The following is a 7,728-nucleotide window of genomic DNA, read 5'->3' as shown; positions in this document are numbered from 1 at the left end:
TCTAATTCACCTGGTGGCTCAGGCATTGACCTATTTCAGGCAGGGAGCTGGGCCTGCTGACCTCCTGAGGTTGTTTTGAATGAATGACTGACTGACTGAATGAATGAATGAATGAGAAAGTGAATCTTGCCATCTGTCACAGGCTAGATTGTGCTTCTGCCCTGCCTGGCATGGAAAAAGAAATATTGAGTGGCACGCGTCCCTAAGGTTTCCTCAGCTGATCACACTCAGTTGGCCTTATCTGCCACACAGATGTTTCCATTTATTGCTGATAAACCGTCGGCTGAGAGTCAGCTTTGGGGTAAGAGGTGGGGGAATGAGTGGAGGGGAGGGTAATACCCCAGATGTTTTCCAAGAAGACGGGAGAAAGTTATTCCTCAGTACTAATACATTTCGTCATCCTATCTGCCTGCAGATGTTAAATTTGGGAACACTTCCAGGTTCTCTTTTTGCTCTTAAAATAAAATAAGTTGTGGATTTAAAAACATCCAGGACCCAGTCTTCCCTGGGGATGTATCTCTTTTGCATATGGATGAAGCTTTGGGGACTTAAGAGGATCCTAAATTTTACTGGCTATGTTTCTTGCAGTCTCACCAGTCCTGTCAGGTTTCTCTGTCGGAAACCAGGAAAAATGAAAATAATCAGAAGTGCCAATTACTGAGTGCCTACTGTGTGTCATACAAAATTAAATCACCATGGCAATACTGCAAGGGCCGTATTAACATCCATTTTACCCTTGGGGAGTTCACCCAAAGATTGTCATTTCTCCAAGTTCACAAAAGTGCTAAGTAGCCAAACCTGGTTCAAACCCAGGTCTGTGTAACTTCAAATAATAATGGCAACATTTTGAGAGCTTTCTAGTGTCCCAGTCACTCATTAAATCCTATGGAGGAGGCACTATTAGGTCCTTTCGAAGGTGAGGAAACTGAGGCATAGGTCATATAGCTAGTAAATGCAGAGTAGAGAGTCAAAGCCCCAGCAACATGGCTTCAGAGCTTATGACCCTGTACTGATTTCCATCCCCTTTCAACACTGCGTAGAGAACTTGGGTTGCCTGGACACAAGCTTTAGTTAAATGATCTCAGCTTCAGTATCTCGAGTAAGAAATCTTTCTTCCCTGTGTTGTCTTATCTTTCCACTGATCTTCTGTTTTGGGAGCAGCTGCAGGCTCCCCACCCTGTGAGAGCTTTCGTGTGCCAAGTCATTGGCTACAGGTGGCAAAGTTGTGGCTCCAGTTCAAGTCTCTCCCCTGGAGCTGGATGTTCCAGAAAGGACACTCAGTTCTTCAGGGCTGTCTCTGTGATCCAGGCTTTGATCTGGGAAAGGTTGTGCCTCATTGCAGAGTTGAAGCTATCTCCCTGCTTTGTTTACATGAACGCCCTTCCAGGACTCTGTCTGCTTTTGGGGTGGAAGTGCCCTGCCAAAAACTCCAGCTCTCCATGCTGGCTGTGTGGCCAGCATACCTCCTGCCTTTTCAACGATTCCTCTGCCCTGGATAGACAGCGGTGTCTCATAACAGTTTGGAAACTACAAAAGTTTCCCTGGCAGGATGAATGATTGACTCGGCAACATGTTCTTGCCTTTTGGAGTTGCCCTCCAATTTTTCCAGGCTTGATTCTGTAAATCATTTCATCTTGTAAAAATACTGGGCTGTGAGCACGGATGATCTCAAAGGTGAGGATTATTTGAAACTCCATTTGAAAATCTATCCTCCTTTCAACAGATTATTCTTGTGAATAAAAATTTTCTTGTGAGCATGCCAGTACACAGGTAGTTCTAGGGCCTTTGAGAGGAAGTAGAATACGCTTCTGCTCCAAGAGGCTTTGGAAAAAGTAACTTGTCTATATATTGACAACTAATTTATCATCGAAAACATTAGGCCTGCTCTCTGCAAGTGCTCCTGGGAGGTGTTGGGGAATGAAGTGGGGAAAATTCGGAAATGTTTTGAAAGATATGTCAAACCCGTAAACCTGAAAATGTCATTTAGAATATTCTGTTGCTTTCTGCCATCCCGAGGAGATGGAAATCTGTGGTTTTCAAGATAGGTTAAGGTTATGTAACTCACAGAGTTGGAAGAACATTTTGGGCAATGATTTGAATTATTGCTTGTTGTAGTTTTTGCTCATTTTTCCCTTTTTCCAACAATGAGAGAGAATCGGTTGAAGGCAGGCTGTGACAGAGAAGGTCCAACAACCATAAGTTGATGGATGATATCAGAGAGGAAGCTTCTTTGACATCTCTGCTCTTCTTTAACTTGCTGACCAAAGAGTAGCCCATGTGCAATTGCCATATGCTTTTGAAATGAACATTCATAAATATTAGAAATTATCTTGCTGGTTTTTGGAGTGAAGGCAAATGTGCCTACTTTTCAGCCATACTTAGGAGACCTAACTCATTTTTTAGAGTATCTATAATTTAGTGTGATCCAATGAGTTAAAAAAAATGTACCCAAATATTCGGTTTAAAATTTTGTTTTAGATATGAAATCCTTTCATCAAGCTATACCCTAGAAAGGTAATTTCATAAAGTATATTTGTAATATTATAATGATTAAAACTGATCACAAAGTGATATAAATGGATTAGCTTGGGGAGAGAAAAGAAGACCTGAAAATCTTCTATATGTTTGTGAAGCATTAAAAAAAATGACATTCCATTTAACTCTCACAAAATTTTTTCTTTTTTGCCGATGAGGAAACAGAAGCTGGGATATGTGAGTAAACATTTCCAAGGTCCTGCAGCTAATCAGTGGTGAGCTTGCGAAGAAACCCATAGCTTTCAAACTCTGAAACTGATGCTCCTTAGATTCACCAGGCTACCTCACTTACTACCTAAGTGAAATCATCATGGAGGGCTCCTTGTCCACCTCTTTGCAATGACCCTAAGGATCTGAGACATACCTACCTCTCGACAAAGGCAATAACATCATATCTAGGAGGGGCAGTAGATTGATTCTTGAATTAGGCTGCTTGAGCTAGTACTCTCGCTCTGCTGTTCACATGCTATGTGGCTTGGGGGCAAATTACTGAAACTCTTTGTACTTCAGTTCCCTAATCTGTGAAAAAAAAAAAAAGTGTGGATAATACATATACCCAACTCATAGGTTTTGTGAGAATTAAATGAAATGGCAAGTGGTTTGCCTAAGGCCTGGAAAAAATAATTATTCAATATGTCTATACATTTTCTCATTTTATTTGGAGCTTACATTATGTTTAGTTATTAATTTCTTTAGCAGAAAGCCACCTAGAAAAAAGCATGCAGGTTTCTTACGAGAGGAAAAAATAAACGCTTGTGAGCACAATTAGATATGCCAAGGAAGACGCGGGTAACCCGGTCTGGGAGAGCATTGGTAAGGTGGCTGATCATGCTTTCTTGTTTTGGTTTTCTCTCAAACAAATTAGAGATTCCAAATTAAGGAGCAAGACTAGAACAAAGGTGAAAATTATGAAAAATTTCTGTGAAGCCCAATGCTCTATAGTAACCAGTTAGCAAAAAGCTATTGAGGAGAAAGGAACTAGACTAACGCAATGTCTTTTTGCTATAGCTAATTCAGTCACTGTCATTACCACCAGCATATTTTCAGAAAAGAGAATATTTAAAAGACTCAATTCTGTTAAAAGTTGGGTACCATATAGTCTCAAAAGTGAGCTATGAAATCCTGTCCCAAGCCAGAAAAAACAAGTTCACCATCTTGTGAGAGTATTCTAAAAAAAAACTTTTTAAAACCTGTTTCTTACTAATTATTTGATTTACATCGAACATTTTGAATTTTCCATTATGTGAAGGGTCTAAAGTCTTTTGCCAAGGGCAGTGAAAATGGTGGGAAGGAAAAAAAAAAACACAAAACACCCTTTGTATAAATTTCACCAATTTCTGCACAATTAGAATACATATTAGTTTTTCTTGCATCAATAGAAAACATGCTGATGGAGGGAATCCATTCTGGATATGTCAAAATAGGACCTTTCCCAAACAACTCAGACCATTTAAAATTGCTCCTTAAAATAGAAGCTTATTTTTCCCCTTAAGATTTTGCTGTTCAGGGGTGGAGCTCCTGACCATGCTCCCTCTGCAACGCTGCATTTCAGGGACATTTTATTTAGCATTTTACCTTCAGTGGTGATAGCATCCCTTGCTATTTGGGAGGTGGGGTGGGATTAATGAAAATAAAGGTTAGCCCTTCCTGATCTCCGTGGGGTCCATGTTGTCTCAGTTTTGATCATTTCCCCCAAATTAAGATTTCTGCATAACCCCCCCCCCCCCCCCCGTGTCTGTGTTTGGCTGGCAGTTTTATGGCTGACCAAATTGTGCACTGGCCGCTGTTCTGGTTGGCTGAATGTTTATACAGGCTGTTAATCAGATTGGGGAGGGGGCTGTGGATATGGGGACTGTCTGTGAGCCGGAGCGGTCCTGTTTGCTGTCGTGTGCAAGGGCCTGCACTTTGTTACTACAAATTACATAATGACATGTTACATTTCAAAGTGTATTTTTACTTCAGGGAAAATTAAACCAATAAACAAACAACCCTGGTGGAAAAAAAAAAAAAAGAAAAAATAAGATCCCTGGTTTCCAGATCTTCCTCTTGGAAAAGGTTCTTAATTAAATTGTAGCTATAAACAAATCTTTGTTTTATTGCAAAGAGAGCAATTGTGTATAAAAGCTATTTTTAAAAATTAGGATGTGAACATTTGCCGGACAAGGGTCTGGTCCGTGTTACGTATTTTATGATCTGTACAAAATGAAAAGGCAAGCTTGTGTGGTGATGGTTGATTTTCAATTTTTGATTGTTAATCCCTCTCAAATGTTGCTCCTGCCTTGCTTGAATAGAGCCTGTAAACACAGGAATTACCTTAATTTTTCCAGGTACTGATTCAAGCAAAACTGCTTAGCATAAGCATGAACTTGCCGACTCTGAATTTTTAGTCATGTAGAAAATCAGTTCTTTTCTTCATACTATCTGCATTTTAGGAACTTTGAAATTGTTAAAAAACAGAACAAAACCAACCCTCTAACTCAACGTCCAAAGTTTTCACTGCACCCTTATGCATGCAACATTAATTCTTTCCTGTAAGCTGTTGAAATTAAGCATATGTTCAGGATCCAAGATTATAATGATACTCCTTCGTGTAGTAGTTACACTCATATATTATTCAAATATGTGTGTGTGTACTCGTACAAAATTTTTTTTTGAATAAACTACATTATCAAAAGAGAATGTGTTTTCACTCTCTTCTCTCTAGTTGAGTGGAATCCTGAGAAAAAGGACACCTATTAAGCTGCATTTTGTATGAGTTATTTGATCAAATCAATTCTACCCAAATCTGCTGTTATCAGAACCATTTGGCCCGGAATTCCTGGGTTTGTTCAGGTGTTTGGCTGCTACTAGGAACAGCAGCAGCCCAGGAAATGGCTGGGTGAAAGAGGGCCCCTATTATATTTTAAAAACACCCGATGATGCTCACATTTCTTAGGCAAAATTACGATGTGACTTACAATAATTTATCAGTACAATCCACAAAATGAGAAATCACAAGATGAATTGAAATAGACAGTCTAAGTCTTCCTGTTCAGTTTATTTATTTTTAAATTCAGGATGTTTTAAAAGAAACCTTTTCCCCTTAAATCTTGGAAATAAATAAAGGGGTTTTGAACCTTCAGTTAAAATGTCAGATTTCAGCAATGAATGGAAAAAAGAAAGGGTAGCAAAGTAAAGGACAGATACATAGTGGAGATTTTTGTGACTATAAAGGGATCATTTGAGGCAATGCTTTTTGCTGGCAAAGAATGCTTTCCCTATCTCATCTTGGATTCTTGACAGTTCTGTTTGAATAATTAGCTTGGATTACTTTATTACTTATGATGGTATTCAACCCTGTCCCAAATTGACCTTCCACTTTTCAAGTGGTTGTGTTTTTGACTTCTGTTTGGGACATTCTGATGGGGCTTGACCTTGACTTTACAGTGAGCAGAAAAGACCACCAGATTTTTTCACTGCTGCTTGAGCTTACTTTCACAACTATCAGATAAAGAACAGCCCAAGGTGAAGAGTCAGATATTAATTCAGGGCTTTCATTCTATGAATGACTAATCCAATAAGAAAGAAGATTTCCATCCAAGGAATAGTCTAGGAATTGTCTAATAAATGAAGATATGCCCATGAATAGATAAGATGCCTTCATCCTTGTTTTGTGCTTTGCCAGCATGTGACGTACAGATGGAGAAAGGGTACAACATAGCTTGTTGAATGAATGAGTAAAAATGGGCAATGTATAATAACAAGTATATCACGAGCCCTTTCCTTTCCATTCTCTTGGATTGAATGCTCTCAATTTCCCCAGGTTGACAACTTCTTTCCTCTGCCTATGTTGCCATCCATGTCATGGTTTGTGTCAAGACTCTAGGAGAAGTCTACCATCAGCACCACAGCTACTGTGCACAAATCCAGAATGCCAGACTGAAGTCAGAAGGAAAGGTAAAAGTCCAATTCTCAGATGGCAATTCAGATTTAGAAAACAGAATGAGAAAAAGCAGTGATGTCCATCTCTCCTCAATGATGAATTCATGTCTTAAAATGTATCTGCATCTATTTCTTTCTGTCTACCATCCATCCATCCATCCATCTTTCCTTCTTTCTTCTTTCTCTTTCTCTTTCTTTCTCTCCCTCCTTCCTTCTCTTCCTTCTTCCTTCGTTTTCATAAGTAAAACTAGTACTAATGCAGAAGTCTGAAATTAGACTTTAAAAATGAGTACTACTCTTTTTTTTCCCCTTTTTGAGAGAGCTGGTGATTTTCTTCCTTGCTTGGCATTAACTGTCTTACTGTCTTATGATACTTATCTTTAATGTGGCATATCAGAGAACCTCTTTGAAAATGTTACGGCTTAATGCAGCTCAGGGAAATAAAAGCCCACTTTAAAAAAGCCAAAATAAAGCTTTCTGATATGGACTTCACAATTAATTTTTGAGAAGGTCCACTTTCATATGCAAGCAAATCTGTTTAGAAATGTTTTACATTTTAAAGCATGCATACACATATAAAACTCATTTATGTGTTTTTAAATGCTGTTTAAAATTTTAAAGCATATATAGAGAGCAAGAGAGCAAGAGAGGGTGCTCTATATGCATCATAATAGCATGAGAACTGAAAAATAAAAGTTTACTTGCAAACTTAACCGGCTTTGCAATGCAACAGACTAAACAAGTCACATTTTATACAATGTATATGTTTATAATATGAGTGCAGCATGCCAATGTGCTATTTAGATCATTGTCCTGGTTGAATGAACAAGCTCACAGGTTCGCCATTTAATATTTGTTCTCTTAAAAACATGAAACTCGTTTTGAAAATACCGGCTTAAATGGGCATTATTAAGTCTTTATCAGTTCTAAGCATTTCAGCCTTTTGCATCCAGAAATTTCTCAATCTGACAGAATAAGAAATGCATTTACATGGCCTAAGCTCTTAAATTGTCCCTTTCAATTAATGCCCCATCATGGAGCAATCTGGAAACCATTACTCAGTAACTCTTCATTATAATTGCTTGCAGCTGAGTATCCAGCCCTTGGTAATATAAGAATAAAAGAAAACTCAGTTAGTAACAAGTGCAATTGATTCCATTCAGAATTCCCTTGGTGCTTTGCCATGTTTGGCCTGCATAAGAGGAAACACGAGGGTTTTTTTTTTTTCTTTTGGGGCCAGGAAATGAATTGGCAGACATAAGATGGTTTGTG

General features: G+C 38.6%; 1 long non-coding RNA gene across 1 annotated transcript in view; it reads left to right on the top strand.

Moving 5' to 3' along the window:
• The first annotated feature begins 1,422 nt into the window (after positions 1–1,422).
• Positions 1,423–7,728, top strand: part of LOC129523633 (uncharacterized) — a 79,311-nt gene continuing 73,005 nt past the window's right edge. The window contains exons 1-2 of the long non-coding RNA XR_008667176.2: positions 1,423–1,674; positions 6,338–6,471. This is a non-coding gene — a long non-coding RNA (uncharacterized lncRNA). The remainder of the gene's footprint in view (positions 1,675–6,337; positions 6,472–7,728) is intronic.

Source organism: Gorilla gorilla, chromosome 6 (assembly GCF_029281585.2).
Source record: "Gorilla gorilla gorilla isolate KB3781 chromosome 6, NHGRI_mGorGor1-v2.1_pri, whole genome shotgun sequence".
Classification (NCBI taxonomy): Eukaryota; Metazoa; Chordata; class Mammalia; order Primates; family Hominidae; genus Gorilla; species Gorilla gorilla.
This window is presented reverse-complemented; position numbering and strand designations above follow the sequence as displayed.